General features: G+C 39.5%; 1 protein-coding gene and 1 pseudogene across 1 annotated transcript in view; one reads left to right on the top strand and one right to left on the bottom strand.

Annotated features, from left to right (window-relative positions):
- Positions 1-24,434, bottom strand: part of LOC125776636 (uncharacterized) — a 502,262-nt gene that overhangs the window by 207,275 nt on the left and 270,553 nt on the right. The gene's annotated exons all lie outside the window — the stretch shown is intronic.
- LOC125776156 (uncharacterized) lies at positions 17,528-19,973 on the top strand (annotated as a pseudogene).

Raw genomic sequence — 24,434 nt, 5'->3', positions numbered from 1 at the left:
TCAGGCGTTCGGTTATACCATGTTCAGACCGAAAGTTTAAAGGGATTAGATTACATTTAATTACATTCACTAACAAGCCCGTTCTCACTGCCGTTAGAAAAATCAAAGCTGTTATTTTCATTCAAGAATTCACATCGCTTAATATTTATCAAAAGAAAAGATTGTCATATAGTATTTCGAAATAAAAGCCGTCTTTTTTTTTTAAATATTTTCGATATAACAGAAATAATAGATACATTTGTTAAATCGATTTTCAGGTGAAATTAGATTCATTGCTTTAAAAAAAATTTGTTTGTTTACATTTTTTTCCTTTGTAGTGTCTAAATCAGCTGTGATAATGTAACATACTTCCAAAGCTGACAAGTAGATGGCGCAAAATCAGAGTCGCACGGAGAGATTTAGCATGGATCAGTTTCAAATCATTTCAATGTAGTGATTTAGAACTGTCATTTTTGTATGGCGAAATCTTGATAAATTATTAAGATTAGTGGGATAAACCACTCAACAGCCGAAATCGTGTGATTAAGTGTCGGTCTGAACATGGTATTACGCTAGAAACTACTGTTGTAAACCGCCAAGTTGTGTGAAGTGCACAGGGAATCATACAAATCATACAACCGTAAGCTGCACAAAACCTGCCGAACTACCACCAAAATGATGTAACTGCAATCAGAATCATCCTGCGAACTATGAAGGATGTAAAGTGGCAAAACAACTCCAAAAAATTAAAAACGCGTTTGAGAAAAATAAAGAGCATAAAAAACAACCAAAACGCTTATAACTGCTTATACTGCTCCTCAGAAGGAAGTTATTAATGTAAGTCAGCAATCTGGAAAACCCTTATTTGCCAGCATAACCAAAGGTACTAATCAAGTTCAGCAAGATATGTATGTATTGGTAAACTAAACAAATTCGAATGCCGTTGGTGACATTACCGGTAATTTGTCATTAATTCTTAACAAGCTTAATAAGCTAGAAGAGCAAAATAGACTTACCCATGAACGTCTCAAGTGCTGAACACAATGACGGCGACAGACTGCAAACGACATCTGTCAAATATTAAAATACACACGTTATTATGGAGACAGTTATTTTGACAGCTGCACGAGTGTAGTCGTGCAGGTCGCGCAGACTGCAGGCCGACAGTTGTCGCTCTCGCTAACTTCAATATATTCTTATATTTGCCAACGACATTAGAACGACAGTAGAGTTGACAGTAGAATTGAAGGTAGACAGATGAGGGAGAGTGGTGATGCCACTAATATGTAAAATGTTAAATTATTCACAGCTCTAACAAACTTGACGTTATTTTACAAATAAAAGCATAAAATAGATCTACTATATCATTTGTAATAACAATTGATAATTTAAAACAAAAATATTTACCTATTTACTTATTTTTTGCATAAAAAATTTAACTTTGAACATAATATTAAAATTTCATTGAAGTGCAAGGTATTAGTATGGCCACAACGAAATTGTGTACATGCAAAATGGAGAGATGTGTTGTCTTGTGTACATGCCGGTCATTGTTATGTTGCTGCCTTCTCACAGATGTTCACGTAGTAGGATTCACAACGCCATTTTCAGTTCAGTGTCGCGCTGCTGCAGTCTGTCGCTGTCATTGTGTTCAGCACATCACTCAGCAAGAGCGACAGCAAAACGAAAATAAGGCACAAAAATGAAACCAATAAAAATTATGACTCGGAATGCAAATGGCTTGCTCAAAAATAGAAAAAAATAGAGAAAATTTAATTGAAAAAATTGCTATTTGTCTTAAATCAGAAACCCATTTTACAAATGAGACTTTCGTTAAGTTCAAAAACTACTAGACGTATTGATCGAATCACCTAAATAACAATCCGAGAGGGAGGAGCGCCATACAGATAATTTTAGCCATTACGAAGAAATTAATATAAGTGTAAGCGATGGCAACTCTGTTGCCCATCAAGTGTCAAATAAAATAAAGCAAGTGGCAGCAACCAAAGACACAGTCAACGAGCAACCGTCAGCGAGTGAGCAACATAAACGAAATATTTGAGAACATCCAGTAAAGTTGAATAAGTGTAACATTTTTCTTATATTCACAATAAAGTTTTGTATTATTATATATAAGTGTTTGACTGTGCACACGAGTACGGTGTTTCTCTACAGTTCAGAAGTGGGATGATAAACCCATACACGTCTACAAACATAGTAAGTATATGTATGTGCGTTGGTGAAGGGCTATAGGCACCGGCAGATATATATACACGATACGTAAAAACGATGCGATGGTGAAGATCAGTGATCTGAAGGTGGAACAACTGAAGAGGTTGCTACGGGAAAGGCAATTAGCGACGACTGGCACGCGAGACCAGTTGTTGCAACGTCTTAGCGCATATGAGGAGTCCGACGAGGTGGACATCCAAGAGATCAACGTTACGGAGGAGTCATCCGAGATGTCAACGGTGGCACAACTGCAGCAGGAGATGAAGCAGTTACGCGAGATGATGGCGCAGCTGCTACAAGCGCAAAACAACGGGACTGGTACAGTTAGCATGAAAGAGGTACAAACGGTACAAAACGCAAATAGCAACGATAGCGCAGTCGCAGTCAACGGCGGCGCAGGCGTTCAGAGTCACGCCACTGATGCCATTTCAACTAACAACGACAGCACGGTGGCAACTAACAACAACGTTACAACACGCATTCAAAGCAACGGTGATATTTCTGCGAACGGGAATATTTCAACGAACGGGAATATGCGACACGCGTCAGTTAAAGAAATTGCAAATACCCTGCCGGAATTTGATCCAACGAATAACGCAAGCATTACGGTAGAGCAATTTATTGATAGAGTCGATCGAGTAGTGGAAGCATATAGATGGGACGAGAAATTTTTATTGTTAGCTATTTACACACGTTTAAAAGGAGTTGCACGTATGTGGTTGGATGCATCACCCACATTACACACAACTTGGGAAAATTTTGCTGATGCGTTACGACACGAATTTGGTTCAGATCGAGATGAGGCAGAAATTCATTTCGTGATGGCCAATGCAACGAGGAAGCCAAAAGAAATCGTAAAAGAATATTGTTTTCGAGTGGCGGCACTAGGTATACGTTACAAACTGAGTGAGGCAGCCATTATACGTTATGCAAGAGCTGGGTTAAAACATAGAGAACTCCAACAAAGCATTGCAGCAATGAAGTTTACAACAATGAAGCAGATGAGAGACGCCATCGAGGACTATTTCATTAATCGCGGAGGGCTAAGTGAGCCACAAGTACATCAACCAAGTAAGCGAGACAACAATAACGAAAAATATGCTGAGTCAACGAAACAAAATGGTGAATTTAAAGCACAATTGAAATGCTATAATTGCAACGTACCTGGACATTTCGCCAACAAATGTCCATTGCCGCAGAAACGACATCGCTGTACAACGTGTAACAAAGTTCATCCAAACGGAGGAAATTGTGAGAAGACGACAGTAACGTTACGACGACTTGGTGCAATCAACCTTGACGAATGTTTCAAGAAGTTAGTTTACATAAAAGCGCAACCGTATATCGCATTCATCGACACGGGCAGCCAATGCAGCATCATTCGTAGGTCAGTAGCCAAGCGCATCGACGATAAAGCCATAAAATGCTGCTTACAAGTAAAAGGCATTTGCGGAGGGGTGCGTACGTTCACGGAGGCTATTACCATAGACATCACCATCGACGGAATCAACATCGAGACGCAAGCCTACATCGCTGATGACGAGTTACTAGAACAAGACGTTTTAATAGGTCAAGATGTTATCATCAATGCAAACACTACGCTGAAAATTGAAAATGGTCGCACAATATTCGGAAACAGACGAGCAGTACAGACAACGGTAATGACTGAGAGCAATTTTTCCAAATTAATGTCCAATTTCAGCAATGAAGCAGAACGAAATAAGATACAAAGTCTTCTGGCAAGCTATGCCGATGTTTTCTCCAGTGGGCTGAAAGATATTGGCAAAACTGACGTAGTTCAAGCTAGCATCGAACTTGAGAGCAATCGCACCATATTTCAAGCGCCTTATCGTATCCCAGAACCGAAGCGTGATATTGTCAACAGGATGGTTGAGGAGTTGCTTGAGCGTGATATTATCACGAAATCGACATCCGAATACGCAAGTCCCGTGGTCTTAGTCAAAAAGCAGAATGGAAGTGATCGGTTATGTATCGATTATCGACGAATTAATAAGGTAACAAAGAAAGAGAATTTTCCAGTCCGGAATATTGAAGAACGGCTACACGAAGCGAAACGTTTCCGATACTTTTCGTCACTCGATTTGAATAGTGGGTACTATCAGATCAAAATGGCACCCGATAGTAGGAAATACACCGCTTTTATCACGACGGACGGTCTATATGAGTTCAAACGCATGCCGTTTGGTTCAAAGAATGCACCAGCTGTGTTTAATAGACTCATGGCAGAAATCCAAAGACGGGTGGAGACGGGCGACATGCTGCATTATATGGATGACATCCTAATCGGCAGCAATTCTTTCGACGAAATGTATACAAAGCTTTCTCGTATACTCCAAGTACTACGTACCTGTGGACTCACATTGAACGTTAACAAATGTGAGTTGTTCACGCAAACAATAACGTTTTTGGGACATCAGCTAACTCCTGAAGGCATCAGTCCGGGCAACGTCAAAACCAACGCTATCGTAAATTTTCCACAGCCGAGAAATGTCACTGAAGTACGAAAATTCTTAGGTCTCAGTGGCTACTTCCGAAAATTCGTCGCTGGTTATTCCATTATTTCTGAACCATTACGCAAATTGCTATGCAACAACACCGCATTTGCATGGGGACTACAGCAAGAGTCAGCATTCAACAAACTCAAAACCGCATTATCATCGGAACCAACTATGGTCAACTACCGCATCGAAGCCGAACACGAACTACATACAGACGCAAGCTCTATCGGCCTTGCAAGCGTTTTGTTGCAAGTCGAGAATGGACAACTGCACCCGATCTCATATTTTAGTCGCTCTACTACAGACAACGAAAAACGTTTCCATAGCTATGAACTCGAAGCATTAGCGATTGTGGAATCATTGGAAAGATTCCAATATTACGTATACGGAAAGAAGATCAAAGTTATTACCGATTGCAACGCTTTACGAACAACGATGGAGAAGCGAGAGCTTATACCACGCATTGCCCGATGGTGGTTGAGAATCCAAGAATTCGACATTGAAATTCAACATCGACCAGGAGCTCGTATGGCCCATGTCGATGCGTTGAGCCGTGCACCTTATGAAAATGCACACGAAATAGATGCCGCTGATCTCAAAATTTCCAAGATGATTATCGACCAGGCAGATTGGTTGTTTAGTGTTCAGCTACAAGGCGAGAAAATAAGAAACATCGTTAACAAAATACAGAATGAGGTGAAGCCAGAATATCCCGACTACGTTGTTGAACTGGGACGCCTATATCGAAAACACGACAACAAACTACTATGGGTTGTTCCAAAGCAATTAAGGTTCCAAATACTGCACGAATGCCACGATAAGGCAGGTCATATGAGCGTTGACAAAACAATGAAACGAATTCTCAATCTCTTCTGGTTTCCTCGAATGCGCAATTACGTAAAGAGCTACATCAACTCATGTGTGGGTTGTGCTTTAAATAAAACCCCTGGCGGACGACGTGAGGGTCGATATCACTACGACAACGTTAAGCCAATACCGTTCACGACAATACACATTGATCATTTGGGTCCGTTCTCAAAAAGTTCAAAACGCAACGAGCATGTGTTGGTAATTGTAGATTCATTTACCAAATTCACAATCCTACGAGCAGTCAAGAGTACCGCAACAAGCCATGTAATTCCGGTATTGCTTGAGATCACGAGCTATCTAGGAATGCCTGAACGTATCATATCCGACCGAGGAACGGCCTTCACTTCAAAAGCGTTACAAAAGTTTTGCGATGAAAACAACGTCAAACATATTCTCAACGCAGTGCGGACGCCACGCGCTAACGGACACGCTGAACGAGCAAACCGCGTCATCCTATCCATGCTACTACCTTCTACTGATGACGAAAGACGATGGGACGACAAATTACGTCAAATACAATGGAGCATTAATACCATCCCGAATAAAACCACAGGTTGTACACCATTCCGACTACTTTATGGGTACGTGCCTCGAGACATCCTGCAGAATCAACTTATCCAGGCACTTCAAGACGATGATGTTGACATGATAAACGACACCGACCTACAGCAACTACGAGTCGACACAGCTCAGCGAATAAACGACGTAAGAGCACAAGCCAAGAAGCTATATGACGCAAAGCATAATCAACCGAAGACGTACAACGAAGGTGATCTCGTACTGACTACAAACGAACCAATAAGCTCCGGTACATCACGTAAACTAGAACCACGATTCAGAGGACCATTCATCATCACCAAAGTCCTGCCAAATGATCGTTATGTAATTGAAGACTTACCTCATGCCGAGCGAACGCAACGTCACTACAAAGCCGTATTTGCATCAGATCAACTTAAAACTTGGTGCATGTTACCACCAGATGATCCAGACGACATAGACGACATAGACAACGAAGATGAGAGCACCATGGGCGAGGGCGCCACATTGGGTCAGGAAAGCCGACTGTAAGCGATGGCAACTCTGTTGCCCATCAAGTGTCAAATAAAATAAAGCAAGTGGCAGCAACCAAAGACACAGTCAACGAGCAACCGTCAGCGAGTGAGCAACATAAACGAAATATTTGAGAACATGCAGTAAAGTTGAATAACAGCCGGTTTCACGAAACTGATTTAAGTGAAAATTAATTTATTTCAGTTTCACCATTTGACTTAATTTGTATTTAAATGGTCACCCTTTGCCATTTAAATATTAATTAAATACTGTCATATGCAACTATGTTAACGTTTTCCAATCAGCTGATTTGCAAGTAGCAGAAGATAAATACTTATATTGTAAAAAATGGAATCTGACGACGAAAGTGATATGGAGTGCGAGGTTTTAATAAATATATTTATAAATCGTCGCTCTCGTATAATGAGGGAAAGAAAAAATGCACTAGGCTTAGCAAAGTAGAAATGTCACTTGATGAAAAATTCTTGCTTCGAGCTACACTCTCCATTTTTATTAATCAGTACAATTTATTTGTTTACATAAATCAGCTGTTATTCTTACTAACATCCCTGCTTTGTCATTTTTGGGTTGCCAATTATGAATAATGGTGAAACGCTGCAAACTTAAGTGCAAAGTTAAATAAAAATCAAAATTAAAATTAAATGAAACTTAATTTTCAATTAGAAAATTTCGTGAAACCGGCTGTAAGTGTAACATTTTTCTTATATTCACAATAAAGTTTTGTATTATTATATATAAATGTTTGACTGTGCACACGAGTACGGTGTTTCTCTACATAAGTGTCCCCGAATTACAAACCACGACCATATCGATCGACTTTATTTTCGGAAAAATTAGTAGTTATGTAATATATAGGCCACCTAGACACATTATCAAAATGAGCTTGTTCACAGAACTTTTTCTAAAACACCATGGAAACTAATTATGGGTGGTGACTTTAACGCCAAACACTCGGAATGGGCTTCAAGAATTAAGACACGGAAGGGAGCTATGGATGCGACTTTATATCTATTGGCAAGCCGGATTACTGGCCTTCCGACACAAAAAACTTACCTGACCTGATCGACTTTTTCATCGATCAAAAATATCCAAATTCCTCACTACCATGGAAAATGGATTGGACTTAAATTCGGACCACTCGCCAGTATATCTAATCCTAAACAGCCATCTAAAAGAAATCGACATCACTCTAATAGACATACGAATTTGGAGTATTTCAAAGTTTTACTCGACAAAAATATTGATTCTAAAGTAAATTGAGTTGTTATAACTCAAGATATTTTCGAAGATGAGGTTCAAGCATTTACAAAAACTATCCAAGAATCGGGTTGGAAAAGTATCGAGTTCGAAACAAAAAGACTTGTACATTAAATACCCATCAGAGATCTCAAAAAGAAAAGGAGAAAACTATGTAAAAAATGACAAATAACGCGATTTCCTCAGTATAAAACAGAATTAAACAGTTTAACTAAACTTCTCAGCACCAAAATTAAGTCATTCACAAATCAAAATATTTTCAACTATTTTGAGAAATTAACCCCAATCAAAAATACATATTATTCCCTTTGGAAAAAATGTTAGGATGATAATATTGCCGATGATAATACTTAGTAGTATGCAGTATGCACGATTCGTAATGCTCGCTAAAGGTGCACCTCATTCGGGACCACGCCTAATAAGTAATATCTTACTATATTGGGCTTGCGAAACAGTACGCCTACGTACTAAGCCCTTATCTCCGTCATCTGTAGCCCCTGCGCCGCTAAGCATTACATCACAGGGCCACCTTAGCCTATTGGCTCACGTCATGAGCTCGCTATTTGCAGCTCTAGCTTCACTGCTTCTGTGATGTTCGGCTCTTCTCAGCTCTTGCAGTATCAGAGCTGTCATCTTCTCCCTGGCATACCATACTCGTCTCTTTTGCAACATATCAGCCACTTTGTTATCTGGTGTTACTCGGCCTGTCACTTCTATCTCCAAGGTCTAGCGCTCTGATGTGAATCTCGGGCATATGCTCCGCATTTTCACAACTGTTACCACAGAAAGAGCAAGTAACTCCGTTGTCGTGACCATACCTATGCAGGCACTCTCTGAAACATCCGTGTCCTGTCAGAAACTACGCCATATATAAGTTTATCTCGCCATGCTTTCGTTCCACCCATTCTTGCACATTTCTGATTAATCGGTGAGTCCATCTTCCCTATGTTGTTGTGTCCCAACAATTTTGCCTATCCTCTATGCTTTTTTGTCTTTTCCCTTTTCGTTCTGCCAGTTTTCTGCCTATAATTTTGCTCTTGTCAAAAATCCGCTTCCGTTCTCGAGCCATTATGTCTGGCGGCATTATTCCAGATATAATGCTTCGTAAGATAATGGTTCTAATTGCGCTTAGCCGGCACACTGATTGTGCCATTATTGAATAACTTTTTTGCAATAGTGCTGGTCCCCATACAGGTGCAGCATACATTAAAATTGACTGGCTAACTTTGGCCAAAAGTGCTCTGCTGCTTTGTTTTGGACCTCCTATGTTGGCCATAATTCCGGGTAAGGCCGTATTTACACGGACAGCTTTTTCGTAGACTTTTTCAATGTGGACTTTGTAGCTGAGTCTCTTTGGCCACTATGGTTACAGCTATATCATCGGCGTATCCGATAATCTATATTTCTTTAGGCAGCGGAAGGCGTCATAATACAGGACATTCCATAAGAGTGGACCCAGTACGGAACCTTGTGGCTCACCACCAATTACCGTGTACTTTTTTGGACTTTCGTCTGTGTTGTAGAGCAGCAGCATTTCGGACAAATAGCTCTGCATGATGCTCAGCAAGTATGTTGGTGTTTTTTTCGCTTGTAACGCACGCAGTATGTGGGACCAGTAAGCCGAATTAAATGCGTCTTTTACATCGAGGGTTATGACCGCGCAGTATTCTTTATTGCCACACGTCCATCTTTCTCCTTCTATGGCATTTTCCGCAATACCTGTGAGCTTCTTAATTGCGTCAACAGTTGAGCGTTTTTTGCGGAAGTCATATTGGTCATTTGATAGACAGCAGGCCTCCCCTTCTATGTAACTTTCTAGTCGGACGCAGATAATCCACTGCAGCATTTTTCCCATTGTGTCGATTCATTTACTGGTTCTGCATCTGTGGGCTCTACTTTTTCGAGAAGTAAACTTCCACCTTCTTGGCTTTGCTTAGGGAATATCGTTTCCACCACGCTTTTTAGCAAAGAGGGACAGGTCGATGCTTGCCCCTTGTCCCCTCCTATCTTTTCCGTTACTATCTTATACGCCTCCCCCATGGAGTTTTGTCAACTTTGTCGCATAACATATTGCTCGCCTTTATCGCTTTTTGAGATCCCTGCGCTTCTTCTTGAAAATGTCTCTCAGTCTTGTACAATTGCCGCTGCCTCACTTTGTGACACTCGCTTCTCAGTAAAGCGAGTTCATTATTCCACCAGTATACCGGCTTTCCTTGTGTTGTTTGCTTCCTTTAGGCCATAGCCGCATCGCAGGCTTTGGATATATGGTCTACCAGCAGTTTGGCCTGGAGATCTACGTCAGTATCTTCCTTCAGATTATCGTCGGTATGAATTGGAAAAGTTCCTCGTCAAGTGATTTAACTCTCCACCCTTTGGACTACACTCTTTGTGGTCCTTGTGTGGGTTTGCTAATATTTATTAATATACCCAGGTGATCACTCTGGGTATATATGTATGTCGCACATCCGCCAATCCGTTGATCGAATTAAGGTTCTGCTGCCAAAGGATACGTCAATAATGGGGCCACGCCCATTCTTTTCAAAAGTGTTTTTTGTCCCTGTATTCAGTAGGACAGCGTCTAACACAGCAAAGGCTGTAAGCAGTGCCCTTCCTCTCGGGTTAGTTGCTTTGCTTCCCCATTTTATCGCCCAAGCATTGAAGTCCCCCGCAATTATGTTTGGTGTAGTTGTGGTTGCATCTTTCAGAAGTTCGTCAAGTATTTTTCCATATTCGTTAAGCGGGATACTTGGCGGTATGTAGCAGCTGTACACGTAGATCCCATATATTTTCGCTCTTCCGTAATAGGCCCTTCCGTAATAGGCCCTTCCAGTTAGCGCTTTGTGTTGGAACGTTTTGTCCCCACATGCTCATATTGCTACCTTTTTTGTGGTATCTGAGATCCATTTGTCAGTCGTTTTATTTTTATCTTGTTCAGAAATTATTGAAACCTCAATACTATGTTCATATACCGTTTGTTTAAAGTTGACCCATCTGGCAACGCTGTAACTTTTAACAGCGCTGACAAATCGGCTAATGTCATACCGCGTTAGAAGCGTCATTCGAAGACAATTTATACCATGGAACAGTACACTCCAAAAGAACGCGCTGAAATTGTTCAGCTTTATATTCAAAATAACTTTTCAATTGTGTTAACTCAACGTGCGTTTCGCAAAAAAAATAAAGTGAAAAGTGCTCCAGTTAAGAACACAATTAAGTCTTTATACGCAAAATTTGTGAACACCGGTAATCTCAGTAATGCCAGTCATGCATCCAAACAATGCACAAGACGTTCTGATGAAAATATCGAAGCTGTACGAGCCAGTATTGAGGAGACTCCATCGACATCGAGTTATCGCCGCTCTCAGGAATTAGACATCTCTCGCACCACTCTCCGACGCATAATTCATAAAGATTTGAAGATGTTTCCATATAAAATTCAAATGGCACAAAAACTAAACCCAGCTGATTATCCGCGACGCCTTAATTTTGGCAAATGGGCGATTGGGCGATTGATATCGAAAAATGGTGATGTTGACTGGCCACCGAGATCACCAGATTTGACGCCACCAGACTTTTATTTGTGGGGTTATTTGAAATCCAAGGTATACGCTAATAAGCCAAAGACCTTAGCTCAACTGAAAGCCAACATTCGACGTGAAACAGCCGCCATATCATCCGAAACATTGGCCAAAGTCATGGAAAATGTCGAAAAAAGAGCGCATTTAGCTGTCAAAGCTAAAGGTGCCCATTCACGCGATCTAATTTTTAAATATTAGCTGAAACAAATCCCCTTGGACCAAAATAAATTATTTTTGAAATGAACAAAAAACATTGTTTTCTTTTGTTCTTTTTTTTTACAAAACAACAAATGGGTCAACTTTAAATGGCCTACCCTGTAGCTCCTAAGCCTCCTCACAGTGGTTCAGGTTTATTTGCAGGATCTTTACTTCGTATTTTTACTATACGCTGCTAAGTAGATCGGACATTTTCGGCTCCTTATTTGGTGTTCGGTGTTTATTAGTGCAGTGTCTTCCGGGTTGCTGCACGCCTTCGCCACATGTCCATATTCGAGACACCTAAACCACTTTTTCAATTGAGCCTTCTCCCTAATCCTGCATATTGTCCAGCCGATACTAATCTATTGGGCCTGTAGTAAATATCTTGCTTCTTGCGTAGGGAGACTTATCACTGCTATTTGGGTACCCGCGTAGGCCGGGATAGTTTTTACCGCTACTACGTTAAAGAGGCCAAGTTATTTAATTTCTGATCGGATTGCTTCTGGTGTGTCTTCTTTTGTGGTGATATAGTCCAGGTCCCGCAGCTCCACTATGGTTTCTGGCCTCAAAGTTTTGATTTGTGCCTGGTCGCTCAAAATTCTTCTTTATATCCTTCAGTGCTTCCTGTTGGCTCCTTCTTTAGTTCAACTAGAATCGCTCATTGTGAGTCCGTCGCGCCATTTCGGGCGTTGGGGTAGGCCCCATGCGTGGCACGTTAGTAGCCGACCGAAAGGTTGTCGTTAGCGTCATTGGCGCATACGTGTTCACGTTGATCCGTATAAAGAATTATTTTTATTATACATATGTGGCATATAAATCAATATGGGCGATCATGTCACGTTATGTGGCAAGAATGGGTCGTCGTAAGGATCGACCATTTTTTTGTTAACGGATTATTGATTAATCGGTTTTCCTGAATTGATTGTTTTTCTTCGTGGTTCAGTAATTTTGGCTGACTATTTATTATTTGCGCTTGTCGTTGTTATCTGCGGTTGATAGAACACAGCTTCACGAGTGGTCTGGTTAGCGTCCCGCTTTGCGTGCGGAGATCCACGACTTTTCTATGCGACTAAGCCGCCTTTCGGTAGGGGGTAGACAATCATCATAAATGATGACACAATTCTTCCAACGGTATCTTTTATGGAGATCACACATATATTCTTTTTTCCATCGACTTCTTCCATTCTGCTGAAATCGTGATGGACAATTTTAATTCTTTCTTTATTTAATACTCCTTTGAGACACTGCCCTGGAGTTAGGGCTGTAAAGTCTGAGGCATTTTGCGAAAGTGTTGTGAGTGGCCATGAATTGAGAATGGCTTCAATTCGAATTACTAAGGTGATGAACTGTTCATAATTAAAGTTGTAGGTTCCAGCCCCTTTCTTGAGGTGGGATTTGAAGCTTTTTACAGCTGATTCCCATAAACCACCCATATGAGGAGCACTTGGGGGACGAATGTGTTTTTCGATGACTCTTTTGGCTCCGAGAAAAGGTATTACCATTGTCGATCATTATTCTCGTTGGGTGGGAGACCTTAGAAAGGACGCCTTTATCTGAAAAAACCTAGCAAAATCGTCAACTGTGATGTACAGAGCGAAGTTGCAGCGTTCGGATGGAAGTGCTGCGATAATCTGTGTTCGCATCTTCGGCTTATGCACAGTGCAAATTTTGCACGTGAAAATGTATTTCTTTCTTTTGGGCGTAAGTCGGGAAATATAAAAATCTTGGCGGACCATGTGATGTATGAGGCGATATTCGGCGTGAAGTATCAATATGCGGATATAACTGAGGAGTAGTGATGAGTGATATTTCACTGCCGGTGATTTTTTCACTATGATTGAAAAATCGCAGATCGCAACTGCGATCACATTTTATAAATAGCAGTTCGCTTTTATGAACTGCGATTGCGATAGCAGTAAGAACCTGTGATTTTCGATAGCAGTTCGAAACTGTGAATTGCGATAACATTTCGATTTTCTGAAATGCGATTGCGATAGCAGTTCACAATAACCTTGTGAAACTGTCATTTTTAATAGTGCAATACATGCGATCACAATAGCAAATAGCAGAAAAGTAGCAGCTTTCTTCAGGATATTGTATATATATGCGCATATGCTATTTTTCGTCATAGTGGTTTAAAGATTTAAGTGTAACATTCTTATAATTTTTAATAAAGGCAGGAAATGTATCAAGAAAAAGAAGTGAAGTAGGGCAGATGTTTGAAGTGGTAGATGAAATATATGCAAAATGCAATATTTACAAATCAAAAATTTCACATAAAACATCTTTAACAAATTTAAAAAAACATGAAAGCAGAATAAACATCTTACAGTGGAACTTCCAGCTCAAAAGCTATATATGTAATAATTTAACATTTTTTAATATTGGGTTGTCAAAAAAGTCTTGCGGTATTTTCGCTTATTTCGCTATTTCTTAGAGGTGAGTATATGTATGTAAACAAAGCAAAGGTTGTCTACTGTATATACTGAGCTCAAGTCACATATGTCATTGCATCTTGCGTGGGTTGCCAACTGTGCATATGCATGCAGCTGTCAAAAGTTGATGCACACAACGCCATCTACTGGCAATACAGCATTTAAAATCATGTTCGTGTTTATTTCCTTTTTAAAATCGTATTTGAAAATTTATTTTCTTCATAATTTTTTTTTTTTGGAAAAATTTCCAGAATTTTCTTAAGTATTCTCCTTGTTTGGGCGGTCAGCTGATTGCTGAATGCTGAATGATCAATATGATTGTGTCCTCCTTTTATTCCTTGTATTCGTAGACTAGTAGTTTCACTCTAGCTTAGCGAATGTAAATGTAAATCTACAATATGCTACTATAGACATTCATATATATGTATGCACATATGTATCATGTGGCGTGATGCTACAATCCGTTAACCAAATGTATATTTAAGGAGGTATTCAATAAAGAAGCGGCCTATTTTGTGATAGACGGTTATAAAATGCAGACGTGCTTTTTTTTTTACAATTCTTTTACATCTGTTTGGTGCCTCCTGTGAGGAACTTTTCGATCCCGTTTTAATGTGAAGTTTTTTATGATGGCTAGTTTGAATCTACGTACTTCAGCGCATGCCGCAATTGTGCGCATTAGCAAAATGACAGAAGCAGCTAATTACGATCCGGACAGCATTGAGTGCCATGTGATTCGTGGACAATTGGACAAGCATTTTGAAAGGTTTATGGAGTACCATACGGATCTGGTGTCTTCAGCACAAGCCAGCGAATTGACCACACATGACGACTTCTTGGCTGCTACGGAGTTGCTGTACACACAAATACATATGTATTCGACTACGTCGTATATGTAGCGCTGGTGAAGGTGGTAGTTGTGTAGCGAATCAATTGGACATGCGATTAGATCCAATTAAGATTCCTGTGTTCAATGGTGACCCAGCGAATTGGCTGCCTTTTAAAGATTTGTTCGAGGCATTAGTTCACAATCGTAAGGATCTGGATTTTAGTTACAAATTAAGCAAGTTACGCCAACATGTCAATGCTGATAGCGTACCTTTGGTCGGTGGACTTTACACAGGCTGCTATGAGGACATGTAGCAGGAGATGAAACGGCGATTTGATAATCCACGCTTGTTAGTGGAATCGCACGTGCAGCGTATCCTGAATTTACCTAATCAACCCACCGAAACCCAGAAGGGCTTGCTTCGACTAGTTGACACCGTCCAAAATGTGATGCGAGCTTTAAGCGTTATGGGTCTTCCGGTAAGGCATTGGGACGCCCTCTTGGTGCTACTTCTGCTACCTAAATTGCCCACAATCACCAGGTATGAGTGGGGGATGAGCCTTCAGACGAACAACATACCAATGTATCAGGACTTTTTGACATTTATTGAGATGCGTGCCAAAAATTTGCCTCAAGGAGCTACGAACGGTACAACAACTCTTCATCAGAGACCAACCCGTCCTGTTAAGGCTAACGTTGCAACGGTAAACTCATCTCAGCCGTTACATTCAGTGAAAGGGGTTACGGTTGTTTGCCAACTTTGCGCTAACGGACACCGAATACACAAGGGTCAACGGTTCGTTAACCTTTCCATACCGGAACGGTGGGATACAGTTAAAAGGTTTTCGCTATGTTTCAACTGCCTTGGAAGTGATCATGGATCTCGTGATTGTACATCGCGTGATTGCTTAAGGTGCCATCATCGTCATCATACGATGCTCTGCAAGGGCAACGTTGCGAACAATACACCGACTATGGAGGAAGACACCAACAGTCACATAACCGATCGGAATATATCCGATACCCACGACAACAGTGACATTTGGGGAAGGTCCGGTCATTTCTCATTAATGGAGACCGGACCATTGTACTAGCGACTGCAAAGGTCATCCTGATCAATCACAATGGAGGACAATTCGTGTGTCGTGCACTCTGCGACCTGGGCTCTCAGGTGAGTCTGATTACCGATGCTACTACAAAACGTATGTGTCTTCGTAGGCGTCCAGGGAAGATACGAATTGAAGGAATTGGTTCTAGCGCTGCAGTCTATAGTAAGGGTCATATAACCGTACAGATGCAGGCTGCCTTTGACAACAACATTAACTTCAAACTCGAGGCTTATGTCGTGCCGACAATAACCTCAGTAACGCCAGATACTTATATAGGAGCAGAAGCTTGGAGCCATTTAAGGTTGGTACGCAGCTCTCAAGTAATTGCTCAAGAACAAAAATACATTATTTCTGAAGTAATTTTGACAGCTGGTTACGCATTGTGAATGATCCACATTAGAAGAGCAAGAGAGAATAAACAAAGTAAACAAACTTTGTGCGTATGTATGTATGTATGTATGTGTATGGTAACACAAATATTTTCATTGAGATTTAAGGAATGTTGTTGATGATTGGTTGGTTTTATACAATATTTCAAATTGAAATATACTTTATAATAATGATTTCAACTAATTTAGGATGAATTTGACGATTACTTCGAATTTCCCTCAAGAAACAATTGTTGATTTGATGTTTCGTCGCAAAACCAGGTTTGCCATATTCACATTTTATTGAAAAAAAGTATTAAAAATTAGTACTAGATTTCTTGAGAGCTGCGTACTAGCACAAGTAACTTTATCGCAGGAACGTTTCTGGACCGTTTCTTAAGCTTTTTTTTATATGAAGTTTTTACGTTTCTTGAGAGCTGCGTACTAAGCTTTAAAGGATTTACCGCTAGCTGACCCAACGTTTGCCACTCCAAGTCCGGTGGATCTGCTACTTGGTGCTGACGTACTAACGTGTCTCTTTTAGGAGGGTTTCATCCAGGGTTCTCCAGAGCAACTTTGCGCTTTGAACACTCGTCTTGGTTGGGTAGTATTTGGACCAGTCATAACTTCTGCTCCGTCCACTTTATACACATCTCTTACTACGAAATGTGTCAACGAACAACGACTAGACACGTTATTTAGAAGCTTCTGGGAACTCGAAGAGCCCATACTATCATCCGAAGTACAGGTGGATGATTGTGAGACGATATTCAACGATACTGTTACCCGTAACTCAGACGGCAGGTACCAGGTGCAAATATTATTTCGACCAGATGCTCCTGCTCTTGGAGAATCTCATCTTTCGGCACTCCGCCAGTTTCTACAACTCGAGCGGCGGTTGATGAACGACCCATGTTTCCGTGAGCAGTACATTGCATTTATGCGAGAATACATTGCTCTCGATCATATGGAGGTTAGCAAGCAAGCTTTCACCAACAAAGAAAATGGTTACTTCATACCTCATCATGCGGTAACCGCAAAATTTCGCGTAGTTTTCAACGCTTCCGCGAAGACATCGAATGGGACATCCTTACACGATACACAGTTTTCTGGACCCCAACTACATGCCAATATTGTCGACATCCTTCACCGTTTGCGCAAATGCAAGGTAGCCATCACTGCAGACATACAGAAGATGTTCCGACAAATACTGGTAGATAGACGACATCGTAAATGGCAACAAATACTTTGGCGTTAATCGCCAAATGAACCTGTTCAAGTGTACGAATTGAAGACGGTAACTTATGGAATGGCTTGTAGTCCCTTTAACGCAATACGCGCACTGCGTCAATGTGCGAATGACAATTATGAAGTCATCTATGACCCAAGCCGGGCTGCCGCAGCGCGTCATAGCATACTTTATAATTTCTACGTTGATGACTATTTGGATAGCGTCGACAGCGATGAACTTGCTATTACCCGTGCTCAAGATATAGCGACTATTTTGAATCAAGGACTATTAATATTGGGAAAGTGGAATTCCAATTCTACACACGTATTATCTGCGATAACCGGTACAACAGTTTCTGCATCAGAACTAGAACTGAACAACTCAACAACAAAGGTACTGGGTCTTTACTGGGATCCGGTGAGCGACGAGCTCTTCTTCAAGGTAGGCTTAGTTGACGGCACGTCAATGCAGACCAAGCGAAAGGTTTTGAGTGACGTGGCGAAATTATATGATCCAACTGGGGTATTGGCACCTGTAGTCGTGGTGGCCAAACTATTCATACAGGACTTATGGAAGGCTGGCCTGCCATGGGATGCTGAACTTCCTGCAGAGCTACTCAATTCATGGGTGATATTCCGCAACAGTTTACAGGATATTACACGACTTCGTATTCCGCGTTGGCTGGGCATACGAGGGGGCTCTTTGGTGCATTTACACGGCTTTTGTGATGCTAGTCGCAAAGCGTATGCAGCAGTTATTTATGTTCAAACGATAGATAAAGGCGGGACGTCACGCACAGCTCTTGTTTCAGCGAAGACGAAGATATCACCAATTAAGGATGTGACGATACCACGCCTGGAACTGTGTGGTGCTCATCTTCTAACTAAGGCGATGGACAACGTACGTCAAGCTTTAGGTCTACAGGACGCCCCATGTACCTATTGGAGTGATTCTACTATTGTTTTATGCTGGATACGCAAACCACCATCCACGTTCAAGCAATATGTGTCCAATCGGGTAGCTTACATCCAAGCCAATTCAGGTATCAACGCTTGGAACGAATGTGCTCGGAATCAAATCCAGCCGACTGTGCAAGCAGAGGCTTATCTCCCGCCGTCTTAGCAGATCATCATCTTTGGTGGACCGGACCGACGTGCATCCACCAGGGCGTGGAGGAAATGCGTTTACCTTCTTTAACGGAGGAGGAGGAGCACCTCTCGATTGCTGAATCTTGTGTGGTCTCCATCCTCGTTTCCAGAGCTAATTACCAGTGGATTATGACATCCACGAAAGACAACAGGATACCTCTCATAGAGAAATTTAGTAAATTGAGTCGTTTACTTAACACCACTGTTTGGTTAAGGCGCTGGTTACCCAAATATCGTGGTTACAGGAACGATATAGTTTCTGTCGCAGACCAGCACTGGGCTTTACTTCTGCATGTTCGACAAGCACAAGGTAATAATTTTAAAGAAGAAATTAAGTCTCTTGCATTACATTCCAGAATTGCGGGTCGTAGTGAAATCTTAGCACTCAATCCTTTCTTGGATACAGACGGCATACTGAGAGTAGGTGGTCGACTCACAAACTCCGACTTAAGTGAAGATCAGCGACATCAAATTATAATTCCGCGTGGGGCTCTGGCTTATTTACTAGTCGCTGATGCTCATACACGTTGCTTACATGGTGGAATACAACAAATGCTTCAATTCCTTAGACAACGTTTCTGGCTTATAGGCGCACGGGCGCAAGTAAAGTCTTTCATCTGGGCCTGCACTACATGTCGTAGGCATCTTAAAATTACACAACGTCAACAAATGGCTTCGCTGCCGAAAGAGCGTGTACTAGTGGCTCCACCATTCTCTCGTAGTGGCTTGGATTGCTGCGGACCATTCCATGTACGTGTGGGAAAGCATCGCACTACCCCGACTACAAAAACCTACGCTGCCATATTTATTTGTATGGCGTCACGAGCGGTTCACATTGAGCTGGCAGAGGACTTGAGTACACAGGCATTTATAGATGTTTACGATCGTTTTATTAGTCGACGGGGTATCTGTGCCACCTTATACAGTGATAATGGAACACAATTTGTAGGGGCTAATCGTCAAATGCAGGAAGACTTAAAGGCTTGGGTAACAGCACAAGCTCAACAACATCTGGCAGCTGAAGGTACATGTTGGAAGTTCATAACACCTTCCGCACCTCATCACGGCGGTCTATGGGAGGCAGCAGTTCGTTCAGCTAAAAAGCATCTGCTGAGGATCATGGGCAGCCAGACGTTGCGTTACTCCTAATTGTCGACTCTCCTGATTCGCATCGAGGCGTGTCTAAATTCTAGACCACTGATAGCTCTCTGCGATGATCCGGAAGGAGGGGTAGCTCTAACCCCGGGTGACTTTCTGATCGGACGACCACTCAATTGTCGTCCAGCTCCTCCATTGCCTGAAGCTCCAGAAAATCGTCTTCGATATTGGCAACGCCTCCAGAAAATGTTGGAGCATTTTTGGCGCCGATGGCAATCCGAATATCTAAATACTCTTCAGACACGGAACAAATGAACCGCGAGGGTTCAGCCGGGCAGGATGTTCAAGATTTAAGTTCAGTAAAATGCAGTCCTGCGCATATTTAGTAACGTGCTTTTTTTACAATTCTTGTACAGGTGGTAATCACCGAAATCGGTCCAGGCGTTCTCCAGTTATAAGCGTAGTAACTAACGTCACTTTCTTTTATACATATAGATGAAACTCATAGTTTTGTAGGAAATTTACTGCTCTATAAAATGGTCTCAGATGATTTTTTGATTAAGGGCGTATTCTGGTCTAGACGCATGAATTTTAAGAATTTTTTAAACTAAGATAAACAAATTTTTACTATCCATTTTTTTATATGTTTATTATTGACATCTTAATGATATAAAAAAAACTTCCAAGAAAAAAACCAAAATTCGTCGAGATATGGGCCGTTGGAGTGGGGGCTTCAAAAAAAAAACGGTGCGTCCTGGTTGACGTGATTTCAACCCCTGTAGAGATGTAAAACACAAGAAACAAGAAGATTCTTCATTAGTAAGGATGTCGTTATTGGGTTGACCATTTTCAAAAAAAAAAAATAACAAAATGGCGCCGACTTGAAAAAAAATTTCGAATTTTTTACAAATACTTCAAATCAAAATTTTTGAAAATCCAATTCAGACAGGATAGAGCATTGTATAAAGAAGATATATATCAAATTTCAAAGAAATCTGTTCCGTAGAACTTGAGATATCACGTCAACCACCTCAAAAAAAGTAGTTTCGAGAAAAACGCATTTAGAGTTTAGGAGACAATTCTAGTGAACACGGACGCCACGTCACAAAATCGGCTGTATCTCCGAAAATAAGTCGAATTTTGAAAAATCCTTCCAAGGTCAAAATATGTAAAAAAAAGAAATCGATTTTTTCAAAATCCTCGACCAGAATACCCCTTTAAGTTAAGCGTTTACGAGATATTGATCGTCAAACATCAATGCATATTATGACAACGCAATTAAGATTTTAAATTATCAAAGATAAAATTAAAAAAAAAATATTATTAGAATAAAAGCTTGCAAATGAATTTTTGAACAGAAAACATCTATAGAAGTTGCTTTTATAATAAAACCTGAAATTTGTCTAAATTTCTTTGAAACTCACAGAATAAATTGAAATTTTTTGTATTATTGACCAAAAACTAGAAAAATGACAGATATGCATTGATGTTTGACGATGAATATCTCGTAAACGCTTAACTTAATCAAAAAATCGTGTGAGACCATTTTTATAATCAAACTTTAACCAATAATATCTTCTAAACGAAAAAAATCGTAAGAGACCTGTTTTGTAGAGCATTCAATTTGCTACAAAATCTAAGGAACAAGGTATTTTTTCAAGTAGTTGGAAGCAAGATATAAATTTTTCTATCTGATAAGAAGAAAAAATAGTAATTTGTTAGAAGGAGGACCTTCCCGTTAAAATTAAGAATTCATGCTTGGAGAGGCTTTGTCAGAGGTGTCTAGAAACCTATTTTTCAAAGTACCAAACGAAAATAAAAATTTTTTTTGATCCACCCTAACGAAGAGGTAGTTTTGAAGATATGTCCATTTACCCATGTCCTCTTGCTATTGCTCTTTATAAGGTTACAGATTTATAGGTTTTCGATTAATGGCATTTTGTCGGCTTGGAAGTGCCAAGGAACATGTGTACAAAATTTACTCAAGTTATGGTTAGGTGTTCAACTCGTCTTGCCCTATTTCTACCTCAATTAGTTTTAGGTGATACTAACACCCCTTAGGTGAATTAAACTATTATATTTCTATTGCAACATGTTGCGAGAGTAGACAAGTAAAACCGAAAATATTTTTTTCTGTTACTAAAAACAAAACTATTGCTGCTAGCGTAAAGAGCTAAACAGCATTATAATTGTTTTTTTTTTTGTTTTGAAAGAATTCATATATCAAATGATATATAGTATTTTGCTATTTGATGTTAAGAAAATTAAAAATACCATTAGTGATATGTATTTTCCCATAGCACTTATATATATGACGACTAGAGTGGTTTGTATTAGTAATTTTGATTTCATTACAAATTTGTTGGATATAAAACCAAATTCAGTAAAGTACTCGTAGCTAAGTAAGTCAATGATACATTACAAGTACAATAACTTTCGATAATTCTTTTACGATCCAAACATTGCATTCTTTATTATTATAATTTGTTGTTGGTATTTTAAAACAAATAATTACATATGATAATGATTTTTTGCTATAGATTATTGTTTAGTAGACCAGTGTTATGTACTATATAAGCGTATACCATTTTTATATAGTCTCTATTATTACTTTTGCACCATCGACATTATGGCACGATTCCGATTACTTTGGCGGCGGGGTAAAAAAACCGAATTCCCGTATAAATGGGGTATGTACGGATAGGGGGGCTTCTATAGAGGTGGAATATCCAAAAATCATGTGAAAATAGCTAATATTTTTAAAAATATTCACGTTTAAAAAATCAAAAATTCGCACTAAGAACACATGTTATTTCTCCAAGTTTCACAGAAATTTTTCACGTTTTTCTTTCACTATAATTAAATATACACTCTTAACATTGAAATCAGTTCGATTTTCACTTTCATTTCTTAATTTTTCAGCCAAATTTAGTAATTTAAAATCACATATAAAATTTATGGCTGAAAAGTTTAGAGTGTTTATATTTACGAGGAAAACCAGCGTTGCCACACCTTAAAAACCAAAAGTGAAGAATTTTTTAGCGTTTCACAGCGTTTTTATATCGATATTCGCAATATACGAGTCTGATCGTGAATTGGCAAAAATGAGAAATACATAATAGGAAAATTTATAATTAATTATTATTGCAGAAAGAAGAAGAATTTGGACACAGAAGAATTTTGAACACCGTATATTGCGAATATCGATATTTTTATTTCTTTTTATTTTTCCAATTATTATTATTTTTATAATATGTATTTCTCATTTTTACAAATTTTCTTTCTGACTCGAATATTGAGAATATCGATATTTTAATTTCTTTTTATTTTTCCAATTAATAACATAAAATTAAATAACGCGCCATACATATTCGTGAATCGGAATTAAAAACGAATTTTTTAAGACAATTCCCGTGAAAATTGGTGCACGTTTTCGGAAAAGCCGCTCTGCTGAACATTTACCGTATATAATATTGCTTATTTGCTTAATAAATTTATACAAGAAAATATCCATATGCATGATTAGAGGAATTTTTGCGAAAAAAGAGGAATTTCACGAATTGCCTTATCATCACATGGCAGCGCTCTATTTCGTCGTAATTTTTGGTAAACAAATGAGGTTCAAACAAGTGTAAAATGTAATTTTTAAAATAAAGATTTTTTAGGTAAAAAACCTGTTAAATGTGTAAAATGTGTAAAATGTGAAAAAAGTGCGTTTAATGTGGTGAAATAGCGTCTTGAAATGGTCCAATTTTGCGATTTTTCGGACTTTAAGGTCGAATATCTCGTAAACTAAGCGTTTGCGGACCCTATAACCCTATATATTTTTTAATCAGGAGGACTTCCTCTTTCCAACGGTACCTTCAGATCGCGGCGCCAAAGTAATCGGAATTGTGCCGACATTATCTCTGGCTCATACATATGTATATGCAAAGATGTCCTCAAAGGTTTTCCTTTAGTGTTTTTAAACATAAATTGGCTATGGAAAATTAATCGATTTGAGTCTGTTTAGCGAACTATGGAATATAAGTCCTCCCCGAAATGAATGACTCACTGTAAAATAGCCTTATAAAATTTTTGGCGACAGAATTACTTTTTTGCTATTTCACTTTATGTAGCGAAGTATACAACAGCTAAAATAAGTTCACCCCTAAAGGATTGTTAATAACTTACATATAGGAATAGCGTTTGAAAAACTAACCAATCACAAAGATTTTTTACATTTGGCCACGCCTTAGCAATGATTGGTTTAAGTTTTAAATGAAATCAATGTAAAATTAGGTTGAGGCGTGACTCATTTATTGTTGCAGATTGGTGTACGCTCGAACATATTTGTTCTTCGCAGAACCATGAATACGGATATGTGTATACATACATATATATGTATGTTTATATATAAAAATACACAAATAGTGCGTGGCAAGCAACGTAACTGTTTGGTAGACTTTATTTAATATTCGTGTGCATTCCTATGTACATATATTATACTAAATAAAAATGTACTTATATAAA

This window comes from Bactrocera dorsalis, chromosome 2, assembly GCF_023373825.1.
Source record: "Bactrocera dorsalis isolate Fly_Bdor chromosome 2, ASM2337382v1, whole genome shotgun sequence".
Classification (NCBI taxonomy): Eukaryota; Metazoa; Arthropoda; class Insecta; order Diptera; family Tephritidae; genus Bactrocera; species Bactrocera dorsalis.
This window is presented reverse-complemented; position numbering and strand designations above follow the sequence as displayed.